Source organism: Triticum dicoccoides, chromosome 3A (assembly GCF_002162155.2).
Source record: "Triticum dicoccoides isolate Atlit2015 ecotype Zavitan chromosome 3A, WEW_v2.0, whole genome shotgun sequence".
Lineage (NCBI taxonomy): Eukaryota > Viridiplantae > Streptophyta > Magnoliopsida > Poales > Poaceae > Triticum > Triticum dicoccoides.
The window spans coordinates 760,352,920-760,365,894 of record NC_041384.1 but is presented as its reverse complement, the minus strand read 5'-3'; positions in this window follow the sequence as shown (position 1 = coordinate 760,365,894).

The following is a 12,975-nucleotide window of genomic DNA, read 5'->3' as shown; positions in this document are numbered from 1 at the left end:
ACCGGATCGGGGGAATGGGGAGGGAGCGAGTGGGGGTGTGGGTGGTTAGGGTTTCGGGGGTGGGGAGGGGATAAGGGAGGCGGGTTGGGCCTCCTGGTGGCCTGGGGATGTGGTCGAATGGGCCGGCCTGCTGGGCCGAGGCCCCGGGGGCAAGGGGGTTTCTCTTTTTTTCTTTTGTTGTTTTGTCTTTTCCTTTTATTTATTCTTTCCTGCTTTATTTTAGTTGCATTCTATTTTAGTAAAATATACACTTAGTATCTAAATTAGTATTACAACTTAGCCCATAGTCACAAAAAGTCTAGACCCCAATTAACTTAGTTTGACATTTTATTAAATAATAAAAAAGTATTTAAATAATCATTTTTGCTACTGTTTTATTCATCTCATAGTATTTAAACATTTTATAATATGTGTGGTTTTTCCACCATAATTATCTATGCAATATTTGGTTCACTCAGAACATTTTAGTTTTAATATTTGAAAACTTTTATTGTTTGCCTGTTTTTTTTTGAACTTGAAGTTGAACCGGTTTCGAACTAACTCGAGATTAGCAACTATAAACGAGGTGACGTGGCATCATTAGCAGAGGATCACTGTAGCTTAATTACCCGGGCGTCACAATTCTCCTCCACTACAAGAAATCTCGTCCCGAGATTTAAGAGGGGAGTAAGGGAAAGATGTGGCTACGAAATTCTATCGAGACTTCTCGGTCTTGGTTGCTCTTCTCGAAGAGGTCGATCCATTACATTGAAGTCTTTATTTGTCTGCTCCAGGTCATCATGATCAAGTCGTCATCCCTTTCTTTGGGGGTTCCATCGTACTTACGAAAGAATAAGGGGTTATTCCGGGAGAACGAACCTCTACAAGGTTGACTATCTGGTCGATAACATCGGGGAAGGTGGCGGAAGGTAACTCTCGAATTGAAACTTAAGTAAATATTGAGAGCAAGTAATGAGGTTTCATGGGAAGTTACGAGCGAGCAGGCAACCGTTCGATGCCTGAACAGGGCTTGAAAGGGGCTCAAAGCAATCGGGACTAAGTATTGCGTCCGGTAACAAATTTGATGATCTCTCGAAAGGTGGCTTGTGAATTACATACGAGGCCACACGCGAGGAATAACCTTGGGAACAGGGGGGTGCAGGAGAGTCAAGTTCCGATTCTGTGGAACTGTGGGTTATGGGCCCACCATGTGGGTTAAAGGTAGGAAGGGGGGCTGACATCTTGCACGGTCACAATAGCAAGGCATGCCAGAGGGTAGCCTGTTAGTTATGTCGGCAACAACATCGATACCAAGGGTGAGGGACGAAGAGAACCATTTTCCTGCTCGTTGAACGAGGCGGACCGATAGGCAAGGTTCCCGTCCATCGGTGGTTACCGAAGTGTCATCAACAATAGTAACAGGGTCTGACTGATAAGGTGGTACACCGAGGTGTTTTCGCAAGCAGGAAAATATTACTGCTTAGATCATCTAAACCTCAAGAAAGGTTAAACCAAACAATGGAAAGGATAATATGATTATCAAATTAATCAGAACAATGGAAAGGAAAATGTGTTTAAACACATATATCAGGGGTATATCCTCCCCAAAGTCAAGCAGAGGATGATATCCAAGACAGGATATAAAGTAGAAAACCTTTTAGGTAAGGGGGGAGGAATCTCATGAAATTACCCATACAACGGTGTTAGGATAAATGATAAATAAAATTTAGCATCGTGCTTCAAATGTTCCTGTTGAAAATCGGAGTACCATTGACATGCTTCGAGATAGCATTGACATGGTCATCAGGTGAAGATCAGACTTTGGAAACACGAAGGATCCATCAGGAATAACTTGTAGAATAAGTCTTACAATTTCCTCATGGAAGAATGGATAGCCTTGCAAAAAATGAAACGGTAACAATAGGTCCTCCGGCCAGGTGTGCTAGGCACGATATCACCTTACCGGGTCACATAAAGTCCAGTGTTATGACTCTTGGAAAAGGTTCCAACCATCATATCTGACCGAGATTCAGATCTCGTTAATGTCAGGATACCTCAGACTCAGGACGCCTGAGAAGAAAAGGTGCAACACAAATAGACGAGATGACAATGTAAGATTCTCGGGAAATGAAATATGGGAGCGAGTTCCGACACAAGAGTTCATTTAAACCAAGGAGAGGATGAGGTGGCTGATGGGCTCAGGGACAATCCATCGAGATTTCCAAAAAGATGAATTTCCACAACCATGTGAACAACGAGATAACATTTGTCAAGTCAAATAACATAATGATGTATGCTCGAGGGAAACATACACAATTTAAACATTGGTTGAAAGGTGCACCCGAAATATGGGCTTAGGTAGCATGATCAGTATTAGATTGGTGATCGTGATAAGTATCACTTGTATCAACAATTCTCCAGAGGTGGTGAAATTCTCATGACAATCCTGACATAAAAGATGGTAATACCCCAAGGTAAAGAAGAACAAAGGCTGGATAGCAAGGATCTCAAGGTATAACACAAAACACGAGCAAGTTTGTGTTGGAGGGAAGACAATAAAGTGGTCGATGATATCACAAATCATCGAGGCAAGGATGGTATTTCTCATCATGAATTCAATTGATATCATGGAAAAGCTCAGAATATTGATGATGATCACGACACATTTGTCAAGAGATTTCACGAAGATGTAATCGATCGACGATGACATCAAGTCAAACAAATGATGAAGCGAAAGGTTATTGGAACCACGGTTAGGACACAAACTCGAAATCAAGTTTGTTGTTCAAGGAGAAATGATATGACGATGAAAATCGACGCAAGCTTAGCTCATCGTTGAAAGTTGTGCTCCGGGAATAAGGAACCAGGTAGCACAATTAAAATCATCATGATAATGATATAGCCAAATAGGCTAGGAATGATGTGATCAGGTACAAACTCGTAAGTAAGGCAGATTACTAAGAGTTGTTGAACTGTAGTGCGGACTCGATTCAGTTATCGGGGTACTCGAGTGACTATCCACTCAAAAACCATGAAAAATTGGAATCGATGAGAATGTAGTACTTGACGAAGAACTCATAAGAAGTTATGCCATTCTGTGATAATCTCGAGATACTAGGGGGTAATACTCGACGGTAGATCAAAGTAAAGGTTGGACTAGGGTATTGCTCTGCATAAGACAAGTGTTCAAACTTGCACGAGAAATGGAATCAAGGAGAAACATGGTGGGAACCACAATTGCAAGAGGCCAGATCCCAGATATAAGATGAACTTATACCAAAGGAATAATTAATTTAAGAGAAGCTTTAATGATAAGATCTACATTGTGTCCATGGGCATGAACACAAAGTTCAAGGTCGACTCCCACTTCTCCAATGCATAACCTTTCATTTACTTCTCGCGTTCGATGAAGTGATCGTGTTGAAATTTAATCTGGTAAAATACCAAAAGAGTATGACTCATGAAAACTTTCGAGTCCACACATATTAAGGAAGGCATAGGTTCAACCCATCGGGGCTTCTTAGAACATATACCATGAACTTCGGGAGTAAATAACACAAACTCAAAAGTAGAGTAAGGTTGTCAAAAGTAGAGGATACAATTTACCAAAGGCATTATGTATCCGGTAAAGAATCACAAGAATTTAGGTCGTCAAGGACACTGTTGGATAATAACCCGGCAATGGGTATGGCGACCAACAACGAGGCTGATGTGAGTATCGGAACTCAATCAGAGGAAGAAGGAATGCCAAGGCATCAGATTATAGAAACAACTTACTAATTCAAAGCTTAATGCAAAGATTTTTTTTATTTCCAAATCAAGGGATCAGAAGCAGTCGTTCTGATCGAAAATGAATAAGTTAAATAGACTTAAAAGCACAACCGATCAAGGCATTGATTGGTCAAGAACCAGCTCATATCCAAATGACGTCTGAGCTGAAAGGATAATCCTAGGATTCGACTGATGATTGTGAACATTCACAACTTACTGAATCAATGGACTCAAGAATGATAGTGACAAGGGATGCCAATAGGATTACTATACTTATGGGATTAACCATAATGCAAGCAAGCAAGAATTTCAAAAGCAATAAGCTGCTAAGGATTTTCGGAAGATCGAATATTATTTTGAAGAACTTAGTGAAACACACAAACAACTAGGGATGGGCGGATACTCGGTAAGTGCGAGAAATTATCCGTAGGGGTGTGTATGTGGATAATGAACTGCACAAAGTATTCTCGGAACAATAGAGAGAATTTCCGAGGTACCTTGTAATAACAAGATCAACAGGGGATGATGGTATGAATAACAACTGCAAGTAGTTATCCATAAGGGTTGACGGTGGAAGGGGAATTGCAAACGCGATGAACACAAGTTCTCGGGTTAACAGCGGAGAGTATCTTCAGGGTCTTCACGTACAGCAGACGATCATCAGTAATAAGGGGCTCTCCGGGTGAAAGTGATAACGAGATCCTAATGTTAGATTTAGCAAAATTCATTTAACCCGAATAGAATAGAGCTCAGAGTCCCAGAGTAAGGATCGAGGAGTAAAAGATCCTAATACCACCCAGATGGCGACGTGGGCCCGTAAGGCACACAGCCATGTTAGTAAAAGTTTTGCAATGTCGAGACTCGACTTCGGCCAAGGAGTGTGGAAGGGGGATTCCTACAGGCAGTCGGCTCTGATACCAACTTGTGACGCCCCCGATTTGACCGTACACTAATCATACACACAAACGTGTACGATCAAGATCAGGGACCCACGGGAAGATATGACAACACAACTCTACAAATAAAAATAAGTCATACAAGCATCATATTACAAGCCAGGGGCCTCGAGGGCTCAAATACAAGAGCTCGATCATAGACGAGTCAGCGGAAGCAACAATATCTGAGTACAGACATAAGTTAAACAAGTTTGCCTTAAGAAGGCTAGCACAAACTGGGATATAGATCGAAAGAGGCACAGGCCTCCTGCCTGGGATCCTCCTAACTACTCCTTGTCGTCGTCAGCGGGCAGCACGTAGTAGTAGGCACCTCCGGTGTAGTAGGAGTCGTCGTCGATGATGGCGTCTGGATCCTGGGCTCCAACAACTGGTTGCGACAACCGGGTAGAAGGGATAGGGGGAAAAGAGGAAGAAAGCAACCGTGAGTACTCATCCAAAGTACTCGCAAGCAAGGAGCTACACTACATATGCATGGGTAAATGTGTAAAGGGCCGTATCGATGGACTGAACTGCAGAAAGCCAGAATAAGAGGGGGATAGCTAATCCTGTCGAAGACTACGCTTCTGGCCACCTCCATCTTGCAGCATGTAGAAGAGAGTAGACTGAAGTCCTCCAAGTAACATCGCATAGCATAACCCTAACCGATGATCCTCCCCTCGTCGCCCTGTGAGAGAGCGACCACCGGTTGTATCTGGCACTTGGAAGGGTGTGTTTTATTAAGTACCCAGTTCTAGTTGTCATAAGGTCAAGGTACAACTCCAAGTCATCCTGTTACCGAAGATCACGGCTATTCGAATAGATTAACTTCCCTGCAGGGGTGCACCACATAACCCAACACGCTCGATCCCATTTGGCCGGACACACTTTCCTGGGTCATGCCCGGCCTCGGAAGATCAACACGTCGTAGCCCTACCTAGGCACAATAGAGAGGTCAGCACGCCGGTCTAAATCCTATGGCGCAGGGGTCTGGGCCCATCGCCCTTTGCACACCCGCATGTTGCGAACGCGGCCGGAAGCAGAACTAGCCCCCTTAATACAAGAGCAGGCTTACGGTCCAATCCGACGCGCGCCACTCAGTCGCTGACGTCACGAAGGCTTCGGCTGATACCACGACGTCGAGTGCCCATAACTGTCCCCGCGTAGATGGTTAGTGCGTATAGGCCAGTAGCCAGACTTAGATCAAATACCAAGATCTCGTTTAATGTGTTAAGTATCTGCGAACGCCGACCAGGGCCAGGCCCACCTCTCTCCTAGGTAGTTTCAACCTGCCCTGTCGCTCCGCCACAAAGTAACAGTCGGGGGTCGTCGGGAACCCAGGCCCACCACTACCTGGATGGAGCCACCTGCCCCTTCAGCCCCCATCTCCAAACAGTTTCTCCGGTAATGTAATAGTGTAAAGTATATAGTATATGCCCGTGATCACCTCCCGAGTGATCACGGCCCGATAGTATAGCATGGCAGAAGAACAAGAATGTAGGGCCACTGATGATAAACTAGCATCCAATACTAAGCATTTAGGATTGCAGGTAAGGTATCAACAGTACTAGCAAGGACAGGCTATGCAACGGGATAGGATTAACGGAAAGCAGTAACAAGCTACACTACTCTAATGCAAGCAGTATAGAGAAGAGTAGGCGATATCTGGTGATCAAGGGGGGGGGCTTGCTTGGTTGCTCTGGCAAGAGAGAGGGGTCGTCAACTCCGTAGTCGTACTGGGTAGCAGCGACGTCGGTCTCGGTGTCTAGCGAGAGAAGAGGGGGGAGAAACAATAAATATTTAAGCAAACAGATGCAAGACATGACAAGGCGTGATGCTAGGTGTGCCACTAACGCGGTACGAGGTGGTACCGGTGAAGGGGGAAACATCCGGGAAAGTATTCCCTGTGTTTCACGTTTTTCGGACAGATGAACCGGAGAGGGAAAGTTGCGTGTTCGCTATGCTAGGGATGCGTGGCGGACGAACGGGCTGCGAATCCGGATTCGACTCGTCGTTCTGAGCAATTTTCATGTACAAAGTATTTTCATCTAAGCTGAGAATTATTTTATATTAATTTTTAAATATTTTAAATCATTTTCTAGAAATTAGCATAATTAAACTAATTTAGAAATTACAATTATGATGTTAGCGTGACATCAGCATGATGTCAGCGTGACATCAGCATGATGTCAGCAGGACCAAAGGTTGACTAGGTCAACCCTGCAGGTGGGTCCTGTTCACCATAGTCTCAGGTTAATTAAACATGGTTAATTCATTTAACTAAATGATTAGGTTAAATAGACATTATTAATTAAGTTAATTAATTAATTAACCAATTATATCTTTTTTCCTTTTTTTAACGTTCCACAGGGGCGGCCCCACATGCCAGTGGCCTAGGAGGCCACTAGAGCGGGCGCTAGCGGGCGCGCTGGTGCGGGCGCCCGGACTGGGTGCGGCCTTCAGTGCCACGAGATGGGAGGACGCCGGGGCGGCGCCGGCCGGCGCCGACGTGGCAGCGGCGAGGCCGCGAGGCTGTGGTGATGCGGGCGTTGTCGAGGCGCCAGGACGGTGCGTTGGGGCGGACGAGGCGAGGCTGGGGCGTAGGCAGGGCGGCGCGCTTGCAGGAGAGCAGGGGTCGACGGAGGTGAGCAGCGATGCAAGCGGTTGCGGCGGGTGGAGCTGGCAAGGCGCGGGCGAGGTCGGGCGCGCGTGCGGTCAGCGCGGGAGACGGACAGCAGGGGCGCAGCTGTGGGCGCGTTCAGGGGCACAGGGGTGGTGCGCGTGCGCGTACGCGCGGTGGCCAGGCGCGACGAGCGGCATCGCGGGACGAAGAAGAGGACAGGGCGCGAGGCAACCATGGGCGCGGGCTGGACGTGGGGACGCGAGCGCGGTACTGTTTTATTTATTCTTTCCTGCTTTATTTTAGTTGCATTCTATTTTAATAAAATATACACTTAGTATCTAAATTAGTATTACAACTTAGCCCATAGTCACAAAAAGTCTAGACCCCAATTAACTTAGTTTGACATTTTATTAAATAAAAAAGTATTTAAATAATCATTTTTGCTACTGTTTTATTCATCTCATAGTATTTAAACATTTTATAATATGTGTGGTTTTTCCACCATAATTATCTATGCAATATTTGGTTCACTCAGAACATTTTAGTTTTAATATTTGAAAACTTTTATTGTTTGCCTATGTTTTTTTGAACTTGATGTTGAACCGGTTTCGAACTAACTCGAGATTAGCAACTATAAATAAGGTGACGTGGCATCATTAGCAGAGGATCACTGTAGCTTAATTACCCGGGCGTCACACATTTGGAGCTTTCTCCAAAGTCAACTGGTAGCGGGGGATGGATATTTCATCTTCTTCCTCCTCGGTTTATAGGTGGAATTTGAAGTTGTGTGACCCCCCCCCCGCCCCATGCACCACCGCCGACGGTGGGAGACGTGACCATCAACCAAGCATCCATTAGATGGCGCGATCACTCTCTAGAATTCGCTTAGTAGACCATCGGATGACCACCACGCGACATCATCTCCTAGCTTTCTTGTGAGGTCAAGAAGCATGTGAGCAGCATGGAAATGTTTCTCATTAGAAAACGCACACCTAGATGGTTGCCTGCCGCCTATTGCCTCCCAAACTGCCCGCTTAATTGAGCCTACGACGGCTTAAAAAATGGCGGCGATCTCTCCCTTATCCAATTCTTTCATTGATGCCTCCCAATCCCCTCTCGATCGCCTCCAATCGACCACTCCCTCATAAATGGCCCACCGGAAGGTGATCCCTCTCATCTTCAGTTTTGGGGATGAGGGGGAGCGGGAGAAGCTGGATCCACAGGCCCCTTTTCGGACTTCATGAAGTGGCCATGGACGAGCACTAGTAGAAAAACGACTTTTAGTACCGGTTCATCAGGACCTTTAGTACCGGTTCTGAAACCGGCACTAAAGGGTGGGGACTAAAGGTCCCCCCTCCCCCCTTTAGTCCCGGTCAACACGAACCGGGACCAAAGGCCCACCACATGGCACGAGGCGCGCCGTGGTCTGGGGGACCTTTAGTCCCGGTTTTGTTTTTGATTTTCTTTTTTTGAAATAAAGCAAAAACAGCCCGCCTACTGGGCCGACACGGCCTGCATACGACTAGAAACCCAACATCTAGTTGGGCCAGGATGCAGGCCCGTACGGCCCAGTAGGCCCCACAGGGCAGAAGACTTGCAATAGGTCCACAAAGGCCTGCTTAGAGAGGAGCTCGACACGGTAGCCGCGGCGGGCCTTATAAACCGGTGCTAGCTCCTCTCAACTAGCGAGGTGGGACTAAACATTGTGCACTACGGGTGGCAGCGCATCACCTTTAATACCGGTTGGTGGCTCCAACCGGTACTAAAGGGGAGGTCTTTAGTGCCGGTTGGAGCCACCAACCCGTACTAAAGGCCACCACCTTTAGTACCGGTTGGTGGCTCCAGCCGGTACTAAAGGGGGGGTCTTTAGTACCGGTTGGAGCCACCAACCTGTACTAAAGGCCACTGATAACCCACAAGTATAGGGGGTCACAACAGTTTTGGAAGGTAGAGTATTCAACCCAAATTTATTGATTCGACACAATGGAAGCCAAAGAATATTCCCAAGTATTAGTAGCTGAGTTGTCAATTCAACCACACCTAGAAACTTAATATCTGCAGCAAGGTATTTAGTAGCAAAGTAATATAATAGTAGTGGGAGCGGTAGCAAAAGTAATATTTTTGGTTTTATAGTGATTGTAACAGTAGCAACGGAAAAGTAAATAAGCGAAGAACAATATAAGAAAAGCTCGTAGGCATTGTATCAGTGATGGATAATTATGTCGGATGCGATCAATCATGCAACAGTTATAACATAGGGTGACACAGAACTAGCTTCAGTTCATCAATGTAATGTAGGCATGTATTCCGAATATAGTCATACGTGCTTATGGAAAAGAACTTGCATGACTTCTTTTGTCCTACCCTCCCGTGGCAGCATGGTCCTATTGGAAACTAAGGGATATTAAGGCCTCCTTTTAATAGAGTACCGGACCAAAGTATTAACACTTAGTGAATACATGAACTCCTCAAATTACGGTCATCACCAGTAAGTATCCCGATTATTGTCACTTCGGGGTTAACGGATCATAACACATAATAGGTGACTATAGACTTGCAAGATAGGATCAAGAACTCACATATATTCATGAAAACATAATAGGTTCAGATCTAAAATCATGGCACTCGGGCCCTAGTGACAAGCATTAAGCATAGCAAAGTCATAGCAACATCAATCTCAGAACATAGTGGATACTAGGGATCAAACCCTAACAAAACTAACTCGATTACATGATAAATCTCATCCAACCCATCACCGACCAGCAAGCCTATAATGGAATTACTCACGCACGTCGGTGAGCATCATGAAATTTGTGATGGAGGAAGGTTGATGATGACGATGGCGAGGAATTCCCCTCTCCGGAGCCCCGAACGGACTCCAGATCAGCCCTCCCGTGAAATTTTAGGGCTTGGCGGCGGCTCCGTATCGTAAAACGCGATGAATCCTTCTCTCTTGTTTTTTTCTCCCTCAACACGAATATATAGAGTAGGAGTTGAGGTCGGAGGAGCACCAGGGGGCCCACGAGGTAGGGGCACGCCCAGGGGGGTAGGCGCGCCCCCGACCCTCGTGGACAGGGTGTGGGCCCCCTGATGTGGATTCTTCCGCCAGTATTTTTTTATATATTCCAAAAATAATCTCCGTTGATTTTCAAGTCATTCCAAGAACTTTTATTTCTGCACAAAAAATAACACCATGGCAATTCTGCTAAAAACAGTGTCAGTCCGGGTTAGTTCCATTCAAATCATGCAAGTTAGAGTCCAAAACAAGGGCAAAAGTGTTTGTCAAAGTAGATACGACGGAGACGTATCAGCCACCTCCTCTTTAGTACCGGTTCGTGGCACGAACCGGTACTAAAGGTTCACCACGAACCGGTACTAATGAGCGCCGCCCGCCTAGTCGTTGGAACCGGCACTATTGGTCACATTAGTGCCGGCTCAAATACAAACCGGGACTAATGAGCTAAACATTTGACCCTTTTTTCTACTAGTGGAGGGTCGGAAGCAAGACGTCGAAAGAAAGAGAGGGATTTGGGACCGCGTACCTGCCCCTACCGATGCATGGTGGGCCTGGGACAAGAGCGCCGATGCCCTTTTTCGGGCATTGAGATTCGCAATGTCGCCGCCGTCCAGGCAAGTTTCCAGGCTATCAGGGCCCAAGTTGCCGCATTTCTCACCAATCCCGCCCCAGCCACCGTATTCATGGCCACATCTAGTTAGTGTTGTAGTGCGACTAATTTACTACCCTATTTATAGGGATGGAATCGATGCTTCTTTATGTGTTCTTTAGAAATTTGGATTATTGCCGAAGAATCTATGACCCAATGACATGTGGGCTTTACTTGGGGGAATTTATGCATGTTGATTTATGGTGACTATGTGTTTGCGCACAGCCTCCATAGCCTCCTAAACATTATGTAGCGTGCTCCATATGTATTACGAAGGCTGCCAATATGATAACTCTGCTAGAGTTGCTCTTAGCTGCGACTTGGGGGTGAACGAGCGCTCAAAAGGAAAGGCGGCGAGAAGGAGGTGGGAAGTCATTAGGGGCCAAGAAATCGGTGTAGGTAAATGGCAAAAAAAACAAGTATAATGTAAAAACAGTAATAAAAGCTAGAAATGGGGAGGATGTGCGATGTCAATTTGAAAAAAAAAACGATGTGGGTAAGGAGACCTTGTGAGGTAGTAGAGGGCCTGGAGGCAACAAAAACAAATATACCAACTGTGTTAAGTTTACTCTTAATGCTTGGCTCTTATTAGCATGTTTGCATAGGCAAAATGATGATATGGCATTGTAGTTATGGAAAAGAAAAAGGAGTGTTGTATGGGTCACTCTCAATGCTTTCCTCTTAGCATGTTCTAATGGGCAAAATGATGGCATGACACTGTAACTATGGAAACAGGAAGGGGTATTGTATGTTGGTGGAGGTAAGGCTCTTGGGCTTGTTTCCCTATGAAGTGTAATTAGTGCTCTGATAATTTCTCGCTTATCTCCCTACTATTTTTCTCTTCTTCCCTTCTATCTATAACTAGGCCACAATACTAAGATTCAAAAAGATACCTACACTAATTAAATGCAATATTATCTAGATACGACATTAAGAGACAATGCATTGAAGTGGTCGTCTCTAAGAAAAAGGATTGCTACATATGAGGACACATTAAGAGATAATGCATTGGGAGTGCGCTAATACATATTCTATAACATTTACAATAACAAATGTATATGATACGGAAAAATAATCAATGATGAATCTAATAGTATTGGTTTGGTATTGTATATGTTAATAACTATTTTATAAACTTTGATTAATAAATGTGACTTTAGGCAAAACTAATACGCAGAGTACTTAAAAATGGAAGGAGATAATGATTGACGGGCGCAAAATCCACCAGTGATCAATTTCCTTAGTAATTATTGAACTTCAGTATAAGTAATGTCCAAAAAAGGCCTCCGGTTTTCCTGTGACCAGGAGGGAGATAATGTATTCAGTTCTTTCTAATGTATAAGTTGAAAAAATTCCATAAGAACAAGAGGCCTATTAGCTCAGCTGGTTAGAGCGTCGTGCTAACCAAATACACCACGAAACCTTTATGCCTCTAAATTTTACGACAGCTATGTGTTCAGTAATCTTCCAATACATCACAGAAATTTGAAAAGGAAGTTTTCAGTGGATTGTAATTGAGACCTGGGAGCAGCCACACCTTTCCCCTCTTCACTCTCAAGTTCATGGTGGATGTCCAAGTATTCCAAAGCATTGACACCTGCACTCTGAACATAAGCATAAAACAATAAAATATCAGAGTCTCACGCATAGCGGAGTTCCCAGACCAATAAAACAAATATTGTCGAAGCACAAAATCATTCCGACCGGCGAGCTCCTCCTCTAAATCGACAGAACAACCCAAAATCGGAGCTTCCTGCCGCTTGATTCGTAGTCGTACCCGAGGCCCGACACAGAGCTGTCGTCCCACGAGTGGTGCGACACCATCCTCGGTGCTGCGTCAGATCGATTTTTTCAACGTTGGCAAGGGTCAAACAGCGTGTCCAACTTACACCAGGGGCCCACTACTTACCTGGATGTTTCAAGCAGGTAGATGAATCAACGCTTCATGCTACTTGACTTGTTTCCAATAATTCTGCTGCTCCTCCTAATAGCCCTAGCCCAACCA